Raw genomic sequence first — 18,524 nt, 5'->3', positions numbered from 1 at the left:
TACATTTCAAAAGGGCAGAGAAAGAATTTACAATTCCAAGTTTTCTAAAGCAAATGCTCCAAGAAAAGGGAGGTCAGGGGCCTTGAGTCAGAAAGAAGACTGACTGAAGTTTAGTCAAGCTGAGGAGAACATTCAGGCCCTCTTGTCAGCGGATAGGAGGTTTCATTATGTTGTTCATTAAATACATACTGTAAAAAAAAGAAAAGATTGACACACAGAAGAACATATATTTCTAAAAGTGAAATGCAATTAGAGATAAATTTCTCCGATGATTCCTTATACATAAAAAATTGTAAGGAAATAAAGAGTATCCTTCACAACACACTTACGTAGTAATTATCACCATAGTTGCATAGAAATTTTTCTTCAAAATAAGCAGAAAAAATAAGCCAAAATACAAGTTATTAATTACATTTGGAAAGAAGGGGGCACAAATACCTATACAGAGTATAGATTTTCAGATGATTTGGGCAATCAGAGTACAGATTAAAGAATGAATAGATTGTATGTCGTAGAGGCAATCTCCATGTTTCCTAAGGAATTTAGCAGTAGCAATGTTTGTAGTTGTGCTTTTTTTTTTTTGAGGAATATTAGCCCTGAGGTAACATCTGCTGCCAATCCTCCTCTTTTTGCTAAGGAAGACTGGCCCTGAGCTAACATCCCTGCCCATCTTCCTCTACTTTATATATTGGACACCTGCCACAGCACAGCTTGATAATCAGCAGGTAGGTCTGCACCCAGCATCTGATCTGGCAAACCCCCAGCTGCCGAAGTGGAACAAGAAAATTTAACTGCTGTGCCACCAGGGCAGCCCTCGTAGTTGTGCTTCTTGATGAGTCCCTGTTGATGATCATCAATTCCTCACTAAGGCCTACAGAGGAAGCAGTAGGACGGATACTTCCTTATGATGCTGAGAAGTGCCAAGACACATGTATCCACAAAGAAATCCATCTTATCACTGCATGGAGGTGGCAAATGTATGCGCAACGTCTGCTCTGCACCAATGAAATTATACAAATACTGTCTCATTATTTATTTATTTATTTATTCTTAAATTTTCTTTCATTAAAAATATTGAAGAGGGACCAGCCCAGCAGCGCAGTGGTTAAGTTCGCACGTTCCACTTTGGCAGCCCAGGGATTGCTGGTTTGGATCCCGGGTGTGGACCTACACACTGCTTGCCAAGCCATGCTGTGGCAGATGTCCCACATATAAAGCAGAGGAAGATGGGCATGGATGTTAGCTCAGGACCAGTCTTCCTCAGCAAAAAGGAGGAGAATTGGTGGCAGATGTTAGCTCAGGACTAATCTTCCTAAAAAGAAACTGAAGAAATTATATAAGACTTGGAAATGAATATTTTTTCAACAAGCGTCTTTAAGGTTATGTAATATACTAAGTTGCTTTATTTTATTTGTTTTTTAATTGAGGTGATATTGGTTTATAAAAGTGTATAAATTTCTGGTGTAAATCATTATATTTTGATTTCTGTGTAGTTTACATCATGTTCACCACCCAAAGACTAATTACCATCCATCACCACACACATGTGCCATCACCCCTTTCACTCTCCACCCTCCCCCTTCCACTCTGGTAACCACCAGTCTAATCTTGGTATCTATGTGTTTGTTTATTGTTGCTATTGTTTTTATATTCTATTTATGAGTGACATCATAAGGTATTTGACTTTCTCCCTCTGACGTTCGCTTAGCATAATACCCTCAGGGTCCGTCCATGTTGTTGCAAATCACAATATTTCATCATTTTCATGGCTGAGTAGTATTCCATTGTGTATATATACCACATCTTCTTTATGCATTCATCCCTTGATGGGTACTTAGGTTGCTTCCAAGTCTTGGCTATTGCAAATACTGCTGCAATGAACATAGGGGTGTATATAGTTTTACACATTTGTGTTTTCACATTCTTTGGATAAATAGCGAGGAACAGAATAGCTGGATTGCATGGTAGCTCTATTCTTAATTTTTTTAAGGATCTGCATACTGTTTTCCATAATGGCTACACCAGTTTGCATTCCCACCAGCAGTATATGAGAGTTCCCTTACTCCACATCCTCTCCAACACTTGTTATTCCTTGTCTTGTTAATCATAGGCATTCTGACAGGCCTGAGGCCAAATCTCATGGTAATTTTGATTTGCATTTCCCTAATAATTGGTGAAGTTAAACATCTTTTCATGTGCCTGTTGGCCATCTGCATATCTTCTTTGGAAAAACGTCTGTTCAGATCTTTTACCCATTTTTCAATTGTTAGTTTTTTGGTTGTTGAGACTTATGAGTTCTTTATATATTTTGAATATTAACCCCTTATCACATATATAGTTTGCCAATATCTTCTCCTAATTGTTGTCTTTCTGTTTCGTTGATGGTTTCCTTCACTATGCAGGTTTTTACTTTGACGTAGTCCCATTTATTTTTTCTATTGTTGCCCTTGCCTGGTCAGACATGGTATTTGCAAATATGCTTCTAAGACCCACGTCAAAGAGCATACTGTCAATGATTTCTTCTATAAGTTTCATGGTTTCAGGTCTTATATTCAAGTCTTTAATCCATTTTGAGTTAATTTTTCTATATGGTATAAGATAATGGTCTACTTTCATTCTTTTGCATGTGGCTGTCCAGTTTTCCCAACACCATTTATTGAAGAGTTCCTTTCACCATTGTATGTTCTTGACTCCCTTATCAAAAATTAACTATCCATAGATGTTTGGGTTTATTTCTGAACTCTCAATTCTGTTCCATTGATCTGTGTGTCTGTTTTTGTGGTAGTATCATTCTGTTTTAGTTATTATAGCTTTGTAGTATATTTCAAAATCAGAAAATGTGATACCTCCAACTTTGTTCTTTTTGCTCAGGACTCCTTTGGCTATTGGGGTTCTTTGGTTATTCCTTATAAATTTTGTGCTTCTTTGTTCTATTTCTGTGAAAAGTGTTGTTGAAACTTTGATAGGGCTTGCACTGAATCTGTAGATTGGTTCAGGAAGAATGGACATTTTAACTATTTTAATTCTTCCAATTCAAGAGCATGAAATATCTTTCCATTTCCTTGTGACTTCTTCAGTTTCTTTCAACAATGTTTTATAATTTTCAGTGCAGGTTTTTGACGTCTTTGGTTAAACTTATTCCTAAGTATTTTATTCTTTTTGTTGCAATTGTAACTAGGATTTTATTCTTAATTACTCTTTCTGCTACTTCATTGTTAGTGTGTAGAAATGCAACTGATTTTTGTATGTTGACATTGTATCCCGCAACTTTACTGTATTCATCTATTATTTCCAAAAGTTTTGAGGTGGATTCTTTAGGGTTTTCTATATATGAAGTCATATCATCTGCAAATAGTGACAGTTTCACTTCTTCCTTTCCAATTTGGATCCTTTTCTTTTTCTTTCCTGAATGCCCTGGCCAGGACTTCCAATACAATGTTGAATATGAGTGGTTAAAGTGGGCATTCTTGCCTAGTTGGTGTTCTTAGAAGGATAGCTTTCGACTTTCCATTGAGTGTGATATTTGCTGTGGGTTCATCATATACAGCCTTTATTACATTGAGGTACTTTCCTTCTATTCCCATTTTATTCAGAGTTTTTATCACAAATGGGTGCTGCATCTTGTCGAATGCTTTCTCTGCATCTATTGAGATGATCATGTGATTTTTAGTCTTATTTTGTTAACGTGGTGTATCATGTTGATTGATTTGTGGATGTTGAACCATCCTTGCATCCCTTGGATAAATCCCCCTTGATCATGGTGTATTAAATTTTAATGCATTGTTCCATTCAATTTGCTATTATTTTGTGGAGGATTTTTGCATTGATGTTCATCAGTGATATTGGCCTGTAATTTCCTTTTTTGTGTTGTCCTTTTCCGGTTTTGGCATCTGGGTAATGTTGGCTTCATAGAATGAGTTAGAAATCTTCCCCTCCTCTTCAATTCCTTGGAAGAGTTTGAGAAAGAGAGTTATTAAGTCTTCCTTGAATGTTTGGTAGAATTCACCAGGGAAGCCATCTGGTCTTGGACTTTTATTTTTTGGGGGGTTTTTGATTACAGTTTTGATCTCTTTACTAGTGATTGGTCTGTTAAAATTCTCTATTTCTTATTGATTCAATTTTGGAAGGTTGTATGATTCCAAGAATTTATCCATTTCTTCTATATTATCCAAGTTGATGGCATGTAGCTTTTCATTGTATACTCTTATAATCTTTTGGATTTCTGTATTGTCTATTGTAATTTCTCTTCTTTCATTTCTGATTTTATTTATTTGAGCCTTCTCTCTTTCTTTCTTGGTAAGTCTATCTAAAGATTTGTCAACTTTGTTTATCTTTTCAAAGAATCAGCTTTTGGTTTCATTGATTTTTTCTAGTCTCTATTTTTTTTAACTCTCTATTTCATTTATTTCTGCTCTGATTTTTATTATTTCCTTCCTTCTACTGATTTTGGGCTTTGATTATTCTTCTTTTTCCAGTTCCTTCACCTGCACTGTTAGATTGTTTTCTTGTTTGTTGAGATAGACCTATATTGCTATAAACTTCCCTCTTAGAACCACTTTTGTTGTATCATAAATTTTTGCACGTCTTATTTTCATTTTCATTGTCTCAAGGTATTTTTTTATTTCTCCTGTGATTTCTTCATTGACCCAATCATTGTTCAGTAGCATTTTGTTTAATCTCCACATATTTGTGGCTTTTCCGATTTTATTCCTGTGATTGATTTCTAGTTTCATACCATTGTGGTCAGAAAAGATACTTGGTACTATTTCAATCTTCTTAAATTTATTGAGACTTGTTTTGTGGCCTAATATGTGATCTATCCTGGAGAATGTTCCATGTGCATTTAAAAAGAATGTGTACTCTGCAGTTTTGGGGTGGAATGTTCTGTATATATCTACTAAGTCCATCTAGTCTAATGTGTCATTTAAGGCCAAAGTTTCCTTGTTGATCTTCTGTTTGGATGATGTATCCATTGGTTAAATGGAATGTTAAAGTTCCCTACTATTATTGCGTTACTGGCTATTTCTCATTTTATGCCTGTTAATAATTGCTTTACATATTTAGGTGCTCCTATGTTGGGTGCATAGATATTTACAAGTGTTATATCTTCTTGTTTGTTCCATTTATCTTTATGTAGTACCCTTCTTTGTCTCTTGTTAGTTTTTGTTTTAAAGTCTATTTTGTCTGATGTAAGTATTGCTATCCCAGCTTTCTTTTCATCGCCATTTGCATGGAGTATCTTTTTCCATCCCTTCACTTTCAGTTTGTGAGTGTCTTTAGGTCTGAAGTGTTTCTCTTGTAGGCAGCATATATATAGGTCTTGTTTTTTTTAGTCAATCAGCCACCCTATGTCTTTTGATTGGAGCATTTAATCCATTGACATTTAAAGTAGCTATTGGTAAATATGTACTTATAACTATTTTGTTACTTTTTTCTGGATGTTTTAGTAGTTTTTCTCTGTTCCTTTCTTCTTCTCTTGCTCTCTTCCCTTGTGGTTTGATGGCTTTCTTTAGTATTATGTTTGTGCTCCTTTCTCTTAAGTTTTTGTGTATTTATTATAGGTTTCTGGTTTGTGATTACCATGAGGTTCATATGTAATAAACTACATATATAGCAATCTATATTAAGTTGATGGTCTCTTAAGTTTGACTTCTTGCTAAAAGCTCTACTCTTTTACTCCCCTCCTGCCACATTTTATGTTTTTGATGTCATATTTAACCTCTTTTTTGTGCATGTATATCCATTACCCTCTTATCATAGAAAAAGGTAATTTTAGTATTTTTGTCTTTTGATCTTCATATTAGCTTCATAGGTGGTTGGTCTGCTACTTTGACTGTATATTTGCCTTTACCAGTGATTTTATTGTTTTGTTTTGTTTATTTGATAATTTTCTTATTCCTATTTGTGGCCTTTCCTTTTCAATTTAAATAAATCTCTTAAGCATTTCTTGTAAGCTTGGTTTATCGGTGAAAAGCTCCTTTAGTTTTTGCTTATCTGGAAAACTCTTTATATCTCCTTCTATTCTCGATAGAGTATTCTTGGCTGTAGCATTCTTCCTTTCAGCACTTTAAACATACTGTGCCATACCCTCTAGCCTGTAAGCTTTCTGCTGAGAAGTCAGCCGATAGTCTTATGGGCTTCCCTTTGTATGTAACCTGTTGCCTTTCTCTTGCAGCTTTTAGGATTCTCTCCTTAGCTTTAGTTCTTGACATTTTAATTATAATGTGCCTTGGTGCAGGCCTTTGGGTTCATCTTCTTTTGCTTCCTGTACCTTGATGTCTTTTTCCTTCCTTAGTTTAGGAAAGCTTTCAGCTATTATTTCTTCAAATAGATTCTACCCCTTTGTCTCTCTCTTCTCCTTTTGAGACACCTATAATATGGATGTTAGTGTACTTGGTGTTGTCCCAGAGGTCCCTTAGACTGTCCTTATTCTTTTTAATTCTTTTATTTTTTCTATTTAGCTTGGGTGATTTTCTCTAGTCTTTTGTTCAACTCACTGATCCATTCTTTCATATCATCTACTCTGCTATTGATTCCCTATAGTGATTTTTTCATTTCCATCTCTGTATTCTTCAGTTCTGATTGGTTCTTTTTTGTACTTTCCAATTCTTTGTTGAAGTTCTCACTGAATTCATTCATTCTTCTCCCAAGATCAGTGAGCACCCTTATGACTATTAGTTTGTACACTTTATCAGGTAGATTGTTCACCTCTTTTTCATTTATTTCTTTTTTCTGATAATTTGTTCTGTTCCCTTATTTGGAACATATTCCTTTGTCTCTCTTCATTTTGCCTCTTTCTCTGTGTTTATATCTATGTATTAGGTAGATCAGCTATGTCTCCCAGTCTTAGAGAAGTGGTCTTATGTAAGAGATGCCTTATAAGGCCCAGCAGTCTGCTTCCCTCTCAACAGCAGTTCAAAATGTTCCATGAGTTCCCTGTATGGGTAACATGTGTCTTTCTGTTGTGATAGAGTTGCTCTTCTTGCAGGTGCACAGGCAGGCTAGGCTGTCCCCCTGGCTGGCTGGTTGTAATACTTAGCTGCATGCAGCTGCTACAGTCCCTTTGTCACTTTACTGGGCATGGGGAACTCCAGCACAGTTGGTTGCAAGATCTAATAGCACATTTTTGCTGAATTTTTTCTAAGTGAGTAGGCCCCCAGAGTGGCTGGTTGCTTGGCTCAGGGGCTTACAATTGCTGTAGGCCTCCAGCCTGCAAGGCTGTTGTCAGCTCTCTCAATAGTGCAGCTGTGTGGGGCCGGCCCCAGGGGTGGCAGCACACAGTTGTTTCAGGTGTTGGAAGGTGTGGCCAATCTCCTATATGGCTGTTTGACAAGCACAAGTCTGATGCAGCTGAGAAGCCCCACTGCCCACAGACTCAGACACCCTGTCAAGGTAGTCCTGCCCCAGGCACATGTCCTGAAGTGGACCCACTCTCCCTGCTGCAGAGGCTTCACACTCTTTGCCAACACAGGCCTGCCCCTCATGCACACCCTGCCCACAGAGGCAGACCCACTTGCCCCATGCAGAAGTCCCACATATGTCACCTATGTGAGACAACACGTTGCCTGAGGACTTACTGTTGGATGGCACCTGTCCCTAGGGAAGTCTGCCTGCCCTGGCTAAGCTGGATTAAATTGGTGCTCTAGTTGGGTCTGGCAGACCCCTGTGCTAACAGGGCAGGGGAAGAACTCCAACAGAGCCTACCAACGTCTGTGTTAGCACTCCTGTACTAGGTCACAATAATGGCTGCTGCCAATGTCTCAGTCCCTGGGGAGGTGGTCCCAGCTGCCTTCTGCCTCTCTGAGATGCACCTGGAGCCTGTCAAGTGAGCCTCTTTTCACCAGAGGATTGTGCACCTTTCTTGTGATCTTAGGTTCCTTTCCAGAATGGATGAATTTGTAAATGGGCCCTGTAAGAGCAGGTTTTTCTTTCTCTTATGTTCGATAGCTTTTCTGTGGGTATTTCCTGTTGTTGTTAGTAGCCAGCAAGACAGATATTATGATGCCTGTTTCGGTTGTGCTGAGTTCAAAAGCTGCATATTTTGGCAAAGCTCTCCTGCTCAGATCCCCCACTCCTTCAGGGAAAGCTTCGTACCTCAAGATGGCTCCCAGCTGTAAAGTGCCACAGCTAGAATGTGGCTTTTTCCTCTCCAGAAAGGATTTTCTGCCTCTTCCATCTCAGTCAGCACTGTCCCTTGTTGTTGTGGGGGTTCGTTTTATCGAGTTTCCCCTTCTTTCTGAGGAACAATTGTTCTAAGGGTAGCTGTGATTTTGTTGCATCAATGGGCAGAGGTGAGTTCAGAGTCCTCCTACACCACCATCTTCCCAGCAATCTTCTATGCTGTCTCATTTATTCCCCACAAAAACCCTTCTGAAATGGATTTAATTTTTATATCTACTTTTAAGTATTTTTCAATTTCTTTAAAAGTATAAAAATACTTTAAATACTTTCTTTTAGATACTTTAAAGGCCTGGCAAAGTTAAGTCACTTGACTTAATTTATATACCATTACACTGTCAGTAAATGGCAAACTTGGATTTGAACCCAGATGTGTCAGACTCTGAATCTGCTTGATTCTTTCCACTATACTGGGTTAAATATCCAATGCAATGAGGTCCTAAAATCATTCAATGTTAGAGGAAGGTAGATAATATAAAAATGCAATGTTGACCTTATATAAAATAGAGACAGATCTGTAAGAAATATTTAATTTTTCTTTTCACTCAAAAATAATATAAACAATAGCACAAGTGCTCTGCTAAATAGCAATTGACATTTGTTTTCAGTGTTAGGATGCAACAGGGAATGGTGGGGATGACTGTGGTGAACTACATGGAAGATAACCTCAACCCAACTAATGATCACAAAGTTTGAAAAAAGATCCACTGTTGTGAAATTTTCTGATACTTTTTTTCAAGAGAAGTCATTTATCCACATATGCATTGAAACCTCCCAGTTCTGATTAAGAATAAAATATAAATACTGTGTAGGCCAACACTGTATGAGTCGAACAAAATACATCTGTGGACCATCTGGGCCCCCCCCACACACACATTGCCAGTTTGCAACCTCTGATAGGAAAACACATTCAATATAGCACGTACACTTGTTCAGGGCAAACACAGCACAGGAAGGCAAAAAAGACAGGAATGGGATAAACCAATAAAATGCTTGCAAATGAATGTCTTCCTCTTCTTCTTCCTCCTCTGGTTATTCGACAGACAGGATATAAAGCACTGAGTTTAACATCTTTAAAAGGGAAGGATAAACCCTGTTAGATAGACTTTGATACATTAGGAATATTTGTATCTCACTTAGACACATTTTAAAAATGTGCACTCCATTCTGGAAAGTAAAGCTAAACAAAGAAATGATGCTGTAGGAGGACTATTCTATTTATTAAATGTTTTAGCAGTTTTCTTTTAACTATAGCAAAATTGTAGAAATGGTGTATATAACTTGATAAGACCAAGTGGACTTTAAAAGACATGGGTGTCTTTCTCAGGCTGATCATGCTAGATAGACTTATGCATATACTTGTAAAATAATGAAATGTAAGCACACACACATACACATGCACACACACACGTGCATACACACACATACACACACTACAAGGTCTCCCTTCAACAAATTTTAAGCATTTACTTGCTGTCATAGTCACATGGTACTGAAAATGTGCTACTTTTGACATTGTATTCATTTTGTTGTATGCATGACTTATTGCCACTGTCAGCTTGAGTCTCCATGATAGTAACGATAATTCAATCCAAGTCTTTCTGGTTCCAATACTCGTATAACTACATCCTGCTGCCTCATTCACTTTTTCATCTCTTATAGATCTATGCCTGAAACATAATAAACATTCAGTAAATGACAAATGACTGAATAAATAAACAAATACATAGTTGCATCAATGTATGTCTCAGCACGCAGAAAATTGGAGGACTGTAACAATACAAGAGGCCCCAACAGTATAATGGAACGAAAATAGATGTGAGCCAGACTTCTAAATTTTAAGGCCATGAATACCAGTCTGATTAGCTATGAGCTAAATGAACTCAGACAATTTACATATATTTTGTGAATAACCTCATAAGTTTGTGGTAAAAACCATGGAAAATGTCACATTTCAGGACACTATTTCTCTGTGCCCCTTCCTATATGTTGATCTTTTTTGTTCCAAATAATATGTTATTTATTATTAAGCAATATCTGTGGTATTACTTATGAGCTGACAGTATAAATTACTGCTGAGCCAGTAGAATGCTCACCTCTGTTAGACATTAACTATAAAATGTGGCATCACCAAGGCTAAAATGGAATGTGCAAAATTTAAGCACCACCAAATCCCTCCAGTCCCACAGCCCTGTCCCTCACAATGTTCCTCCTGTGATCAGATTTCCAATGTAGGCATAAAGACTTTAGATCCAGAATTCCAAGTAACATCTCTAGAATTCAGATCTGTATATGCAGCACTATGTCCAGAGAATAGAAAAGGCTAAGAGACATTCACCTCTCTAGAAGGTAATGGTTCACACATATCCATCATGAAAATGAGTACGGAAGAAAAATGAGATTTCTAAACTTTTAAAAGTTTACATAATCTCAGGACTTTCATCTCTGAAGCCCTGGGACCCCTGGGATGAGTCAACAATCATCCCTCAAACATCATAGATTAATTAACCCATGTCCCAGGAAGCTGGAACATGACCTGGCATATTGTGATGCACAATAAATGTGTTGGAAGGAAAGAAAGAAGGAAGGGAGGAGGCATCAAGGAAGGAGAAAGGGAGTAATTGAAGGAGGAAAGAGAACAAAAAAGTTGGAAGAAAGAAGGAAGGAAGGAAGGAAATATACTTCTATAAATTGGTTGGATTAATTGGATTAATAACTACAAACCATTTTGTAAATAATGTGTTATAATATATCTGGTAAGAAACTTAATTTAATATACAAGATAGTATGTTATCTGATAAAGAGTAAGAATAAGACACAAATGTAGATAGGATCACGGCATAACAAAGAGAAAATCATGTAAGAATAATTTTTCCCCTATTGTCCACACTGTGCCATTTAAGCACAATCAAATTTTGTAGTAGGCTGTGCTGTTACCAGTCTTTGAGTTTATCTGCTACCAGTCATAGTCTTTAGAATTCTGGGCTGCAAAGAATAGGTAAAATGTGTGTTCCAGAGTTTCAATTTTTTGAGAAAACATTTACTTTATGGTTGAAAAAGCTCTTAGGTTTAGGGAGAAATAAAGCAAACCCATATCTTGGCTCCCAATTATTTGCCAAAAAAAAAAAAAATTGTTCTCTCAGTCTCAAAATGGCAGAACTCTGTTACAGTGTGAAAGTAAAGCAAGAAGTGCATTTCTTTTTCCTGTGAAGACAGCAAATATGTAAGCTTCACTGGTTTCTAGTTTTCCTTTTATGAAAATAATAGCTCAATGCTGCTTCAAGGTTATACTATTTTAAAAATATGCTGTATGTGCAAACAGAGAGTCTGTGAGGCTTTTCAAAACATGTGTCCAAAACAGAGCTGTTTAGTTTGACAGAGCTTCAAGTGCCATGAGATTGTGGTGAATGCTAAATCAAGTTCTGAAAGTGAAGAGCTGAAGGGTAGTTGGACGAGCTTAAATCTTGACAAGGTTCAGCACTGCTTTGTCTCAAGATGGCAATCAACTCATCTCAGATTCTTCTCAAGGTTTTTTAAGCAGTGTCTTGGGACTTTCTCATAAAAGTTTTTTGGTCGAATACTTAAATTTGACTGGTAGACTCTTGTGTATTTTTTTAATCACATGTACTATGTCATTATATAATTTATTGCATCAATGAAGTAATTCAATTTTCAAACTCTAGGAAATGAAAAAATCCAAGTCTTTGACTTCCACTAAATACATTGACCATTGTATTCTGATAATACCCATAGGTATGCTTGTTGGTGAAAACTGAATAAAGAATGTGAAAATACAGCAAGCGCACTCCAGCCATATTTTGAATGGAATTCAGAAAAACAGAACTTTCCTGTATTTTTCTCCTCTATAACTCCAGAACTTAGCAAGCTGGGAAAAATTGTGAAATTTTAATTTATATTTAGTTTATAGATAAATGAATGAGTCAAAAAAAGCAAAGAATTATAATTAATTAAAAGTGTATTATAAGCATATAAGAAATCGAGGGGAATTGATTTCTAATTAACATTCACAAGCATGTAGGTAGGATGTCAAAAATGTGTTAAATCTGACTCCAGAGATGTGGGGCAAATGACTGCCCAGCAGCCACATCGCCCAATTCAACCTGTGTCATTCCCAGTCTGATTTCTAAAGACAGAACTGCCTGACCAAGAAGCATAGATTAAGATGTCAATGTTACTTTATATTCAGGCCTTAAGTTTGCTGTGTTAGCTAAAATCAGGGTAATAAAATTTCCATATGAAAAGGAGGACTGGCCATGTCACTCTATTTAGATGTGACTTAGACTGTGTGCCATTCTCTGAACTTTCCTTTTCTCCCATCAGGCCCACACTCTCTTGCTGGGCTCTGAGGATGTGATTTCCTAGCTCATCCACTATATAGTCCCAGGACTCTGATCTCTGAAATCTGGGACTCCCCTGAGTCAACAGTTATCCCCTGAGAATTATAGATCAATGAACACACATCCCGTTAAACTGAAACATGTTCTGGCTCATTGTGGTGTACAATCAATATGTTGTAAGGAAGGGAAGGAAGGAAGGAGGGAGGGAAAGAAGAATCGAGGGAGAGAAAGAAGGGAATATACTAGTATGAATTGGTTGGATCAATCACTACAAAATATGATCTTTGTAAATATTGTGTTATAGTGTATCTAGTAAGTAATTTAATTTGCTACATAAGGGAGTGTGGCATCCTATTAAGATTTTAAGATTAAGACTAAGATATGCATATTCCCAGCTCTTTTGTTTTCTACCTATGAGACTTTGGAAAATTTAATATTTCTGAACATGACTATCCTCATAAACATAATCCTGGTAAACATAAGCATACCCATCTCAAAACATGATTGAGATAATTAAGGCAATTCATCTATGTGAGATTGGCTGGCACATAATGGACACTCATCTCCTCATTTCTCTGTAATACTGAGAATCCAAAACTTCTTGTTTTACTTGATGCTTATAAATTTCCCATGTATGAATTTATATATAGACCAATTTGAATCTCAAGGCTCTGAAGCCCAATTTGGAGGGATGGAAGAAGAGGATATTGGCTTGAAATGTCATCAAAGATTTTAAACTACATTATAAATGGTAAAACAGCAGCAAAATCACACCCACTCTGACCATAGGCATCTAATCATCCTTAAAGATAACCAGATTTACCTGGGAAGTTTATCTGGTCCAATAAGGCAATTTTTCTCTGGGTAAATGTGAGGAACTACATCCATTCGTAAGTAATCTGTGATAACAAAAACAATTTAGGTTGCAATGTCTGATTGCTGAAGCTATGCTAACCTTTCAATCCTCTAACTCTACCTGCTTTACAGTGTATTCCTTTTTGCTTCCTGTTTATTTCCCAGTGAATGAAGGGTGATGGGGTTCAGGGCAGGCCAGCCCAAGATGCACCACTCCGGTATGCAGATTATTTTGAGCTGAAGAAAAGGCTCAGAAGACTCAGGAAGAACATTTGACCTTCCCCAAAACTGCCTAAAAGAATTTAACATAGAAGTCCTCTTCCAGGGAGGAGCTAATACCATGAGATAGTTATAGTATCATGTAAAACAGGTGTGATAGAAAGGCACCAATAAGCCCATTTTTGGCCCAGAAAAACTTGTTTAACAAACATTTGCATTCCCCTCTCCATGTAAATTGTCTTCCTCACTTCTGAAATCACAAACCACAACCCCCAACATCCTCCTTTGCCTTTAGCTGAAGTTAATATTTAAGCTGGCAGCTCAGCCATTTTGTTGAGTTGCTCAGTTTTCCTGAGTTTCTCCCATGTATACATGTTATAAAGCTTTGTTTGATTTTCTCCTGTTATTCTGTCTCATATCAATTTAATTCATACCCAACCAGAAAGACCCAGAGGGTAGAGGATTTATCTTCCTCCCCTACAAGGGGAAGGATATTCTTTCCAATGTTTTTTCTTGGGCAGTGCCAAAGATCAAATATCCTAATTCTTACTGCAATCTTACACATCTTCTCTTCAGTTTCCCATGCCTATTTGGTCTGCTTCTTGAGACAATTACTTTTTCTTACATACTTGGGTGAGCGGTTCTGAGGAATACCCTCTCTATACTCACTACATAAAGTTGTGTTTTGGGGCCAGCCCCTTGGCCAAGTGGTTTAGTTTGCTCACGCCACTCTGGCGGCCCAGAGTTCACTAGTTTGGATCCTGGGCATGGATCTACACACCGCTCATCAAGCCATGCTGCAGCAGCATCCCACATAGAAGTACTAGAATGACCCACAGCTAGTATATACAACCATGTACTGGGACTTTGGGGAGAAAAAAAAGAAAGAGGAAGATTGGCAACACATGTTAGCTCAGGGCCAATCTCCCTGACCAAAAAGCATACCTTAAAAAAAAGACAAAGTTGTGTTTTTGTTAAAGAAAAAGGAAGAACAGAAATATTATACTTAGAATGGATGAGCGGTTTTTTTAGCTAAGTCTATTTCAGAGTAACTGCATTGTCTATTAGCTCTTGTGAAAGTTTAAAGAAAATGAGCAGAGATGGGGCCACAGGTGAACCTCAGACTGCAGTATTAGAAACCAGAGTTGATAGCAGAAGACATTAATCAGTCCCAAGACAGTCTATCATTTAATAAACTATCAAAATAATGTGTGCACGAGATTTCTAATTTCATAATTTAAACAAAAAGAAATTTGGAAAGCCAAAATGACCTGACACTAGGATCCTTAGCTATCTCCTTCTCTCATGGTGGTCAAAAAACGTATATTAGTTTAAAATGCCCATGCTGGAGTGTGAGGTCTTAGATTTTAATTATGGCTTCACCATTCTGGCTTGATCAAGCTGGGAGACCTTGATCAAGTGACCTGATCCAAAGCCATAGTTACTTATCTGAAAAATGATGATGCTAATAAAAATTTATAAGACTATTACAAAGAGTAAACTAAAACAACATGTAAAGTATTTCAACACTGTCTTAAATGCTCAATAAATGTTTAAATTTTAAAATGGGCAGGTAAATTATAGTCAGAATGTTTCTCTGTGAATAAGGTTAATGTTATGTGAGAGAACCATTTCCAAGATTGTGGTATAGCTGGTACTCAGACTAGAGAGTTTATGTGGTGAGTTTGTATCCCTGGTCCAGGGTATCATCAGCTGTAGCAAGTGTTCAACAGCCTTTTCCAAATAAATTTTCTGTTCCATGACAGAACAACTAGCCCCTACTGATTTCTTTAGACAGCATGCTATGGATCAAAGTGTGCCCTCACAAAATTCATATGTTGAAGTCCTAACCCTCAGCACCTCAGAATGTGACTTTATTTAGAAAGAGTGTCACTGCAGATGCATTTAGTTAACTTGAGGTCATATTGGACTAGGGTGGGACTCCAATTTAATATGACTGATTTCTTATAAAAGGGAGAAATTTGGACATAGACAGGCACATAGGGAGAATACCATGTGAACTTGAAGGCAAAGATCGTGGTGTTGCAGCAGAAGTCAAGGAACACCAAAGATTGCCAGCAAATCACCCAAAGCTAGGAGTATGGAAAAGATTCTCCTTCACAGCCCTCAGAAGGAACAAACACTGCCAACACCTTGATCTTGGACTTTTAGCCTCCAGAACTGTGAGACAACAAATTTATGTGGTTTAAGTCACCCAATTTGTGTTACTTTGTTACAGCAGCCATAGCAAACTAATCCATAGGGTAAGGCTGCTGCCTTCATTGTAAATAACTTGTGTTGGCCTAGAATTATCCTAATCTTTAAAAAGAGAGGGGGGATATCTCTGCTCTGATTCATTTTTAAAAGTCTTTAGAGAGTGTTCATATCAGTCAGAGTCTCAGTAGAAAACAGTCAACAGCCTCACCTGAGAATTTCTAATGAAGGAAATATCTACAGAGGTATGGGTAAGGCTAAAGGAATCCACAAGATGTTGAAACACCCAGGAGGAAGCAACAGCAAGAAGCTGATATCATCCCCTTGGCCTGAAGGAGAAAGACAAGAAAATGGAGTCACTATGCCTAGTTGAAAGTTGCAGCCATGAAATGAAGGCTACCAGACAGTAGCCACAGTAGGGGAGGAAGACTTTTCCTCTATCCAATGTGGGTTCGTCTGGCCAGAGAACCAATTAAATTCACATGAGACAGAATAGCAAGAGAACATTAAACAAAGCTTTATGAAGAACCATGGCCCAGGGCCTTTCTTCCCAAAGGAAGGGCACCGAAGAAGTGGGGTGCACAGAGTGGTTATATACCCCTAAACAGGATATTTCACATATGATTGAAATGTCCCTCCCACAATAGTCACAAGATTGCCCTGTCGGCACAGCGCTTGATGGACACAACAGATACTGGTCTGCTACTGCTATCTTGGTGGGCGTAGCAGGAGGCAAGTCTATTGTCTTGAGCTGGGTGGTCACAGGTGAGGGCAGCAATCAGTTCCTAGCCTAAGGAAAGATGCTTAATCCTTAAAGAAATGCCAATGTTGGGAGAGGGAGGGAAGTCAGTTACAGGAGGTTACAAGACAAGCACAATAAACAAATGCAGATTTAAGTTCTTGCCTTCCCCATTGATTAAGAGTTTCTAGAGATATCTTTACAGATGGAGAGTTCCTTTACAATATAATTGTCTCTTACAAAGTGTAAATAAATTCTACTTTTCAGATTCTTTCCTGTCTGCAAAGTAACTAGCCTCAAATAATCATCATGCCAAAGAGACATATCTTGGGGTGGCCATTTCCAGGTCCCCACACCACCATCTCAGGGGACACAGCACCACCAGAACCACATTGAAGCAGGGACACAGTTGTAGGGAAAAATCTGATTTACAGGAGTCTCTCATTAGCTGAAGCCAATCAGAAACAAAATAGCAATGAGGTCCAGGTGATGTAGTCCATAGGAGTCCACCTTCCAGGGCACAAGGCAAGACAGAGATGGGCAGAGAATGTGCCTGAGGGCAAAAGGAGACTAATGGGAACCAGGTCCATTATGACACCTTTGTCTATAAGTAATAAATCGCCCAACTAAAAGTGGCTTAAGCAAAATGCAATTATTTTTATTATTAAAAAAATCCGATGATAGAAATTTCAGAATTGGTTCAACAGGTCAATGGTGTTGGGGCACTAAACTTCTTCAAGAGTCTCCTGATTTTCTGTCATGATGAAAGAAGACTACAGTATTTCCAAACATCACATCATTACACAAGTAAGTTCAAAACCAAGAAAAAGAAGGTCAGGGAGCTTTCTCTTGATATTTTTCTCTCTTGCTAATATGATATTTTTTCCCAGAAGATTGCTCCTTGTATCTTATTGGTTAGATCTCAGTCACATGGCCACCACTAATCCAATCACTGGCAAAGGGAAATAAAGTCATTGTGATAGTCTTAAATTAATTATACATCTCTTGGGTCAGGTGCCTCCTTCCTTTAGGAAGAGGCTACCTATATGATAACAGCAAAAGTGAGTTGAACAAAACAGAAGGCTGCTCTGCAAGAAAAGGCAACCACCATGTTCCCTTACTTCTAAATCTTCAGAGTCAGATTCCCCCTGCACCTTACCAGTACTGACAACACCTCCGAATTCTACTCTTTCTCTTCCCACAGCTCTCGTACTGTTTAGGCTCAAGTCTAACTTATCCTGGTTGCAAAGTCAACAAAACCCGTTCTAGTCATGTCTTTGTCAGCAATGACCTTAGGAACCATGTAGCTTCCCCTTACCTCTTTCTGCTTGGGTTTACTGAATTGAGACATGGGATGACTTCAAAATATCATTGGCACTTTTGTCATTATTATTGTGAAATACATACAAGCTGTAATGTATTGAGTTGAGGCAGCTTTTCATAATACGAGCAGAGATTTAGCTGAAGAATTAGTATTTCAAAATAATCGATATTAGTGACAATACAACAATAGTTCAAAAATAAGAGTCAGAAAGCCTGATCCTAATCTCAAGTCCTGCTGATTTACAGTGTGAACTTCGTTAGCTCTCTGGGCTTGTTTCTTCATCTGCTTGATGAAGGTGTTAGGTTAGAGTGCTAACCTTACAACCACCTTACAGAGTATCTGCGAGCTGTTTGTGATGTCGGCAACATTCTAGAATTTAAGGTGTATAAATAGCAGTAACCACCACTTGTTCAGTGCTCTTCAGCTTACTAAATGCTTTTGTAAAGGAAGGGAGAGGCAGAATTGTTAACCGTATTTGCTAATACCTTCAAAGTTAAAACAATGCATTTGCTTTGAGATTTCCCCCTGTTCTGCTTGGTGAATATTAATATACTAATATTGCATGCCCCAGTTTCATAAAGTACAAGCTAGCCTAGATGGGTTAAGTTTATTTTCATATAATGAGGCAATCCCCTGA

The 18,524-nt window shown here is 37.8% G+C and overlaps 1 long non-coding RNA gene across 1 annotated transcript; it reads right to left on the bottom strand.

The window, feature by feature from the left end:
• Positions 1-9,621: 9,621 nt before the first annotated feature.
• Positions 9,622-18,241, bottom strand: LOC139082665 (uncharacterized). The gene is made up of 3 exons (XR_011538874.1): positions 17,882-18,241; positions 13,360-13,435; positions 9,622-9,848 (listed from the first exon to the last, which is right to left on the bottom strand). It is a non-coding gene; the product is annotated as an uncharacterized lncRNA (long non-coding RNA).
• Positions 18,242-18,524: the final 283 nt, after the last annotated feature.

Source organism: Equus przewalskii, chromosome 3, assembly GCF_037783145.1.
Source record: "Equus przewalskii isolate Varuska chromosome 3, EquPr2, whole genome shotgun sequence".
NCBI classification, from domain to species: Eukaryota; Metazoa; Chordata; class Mammalia; order Perissodactyla; family Equidae; genus Equus; species Equus przewalskii.
Note: the sequence above shows the minus strand (reverse complement) of the source record. Positions and strands in the feature narration are given on the sequence as shown.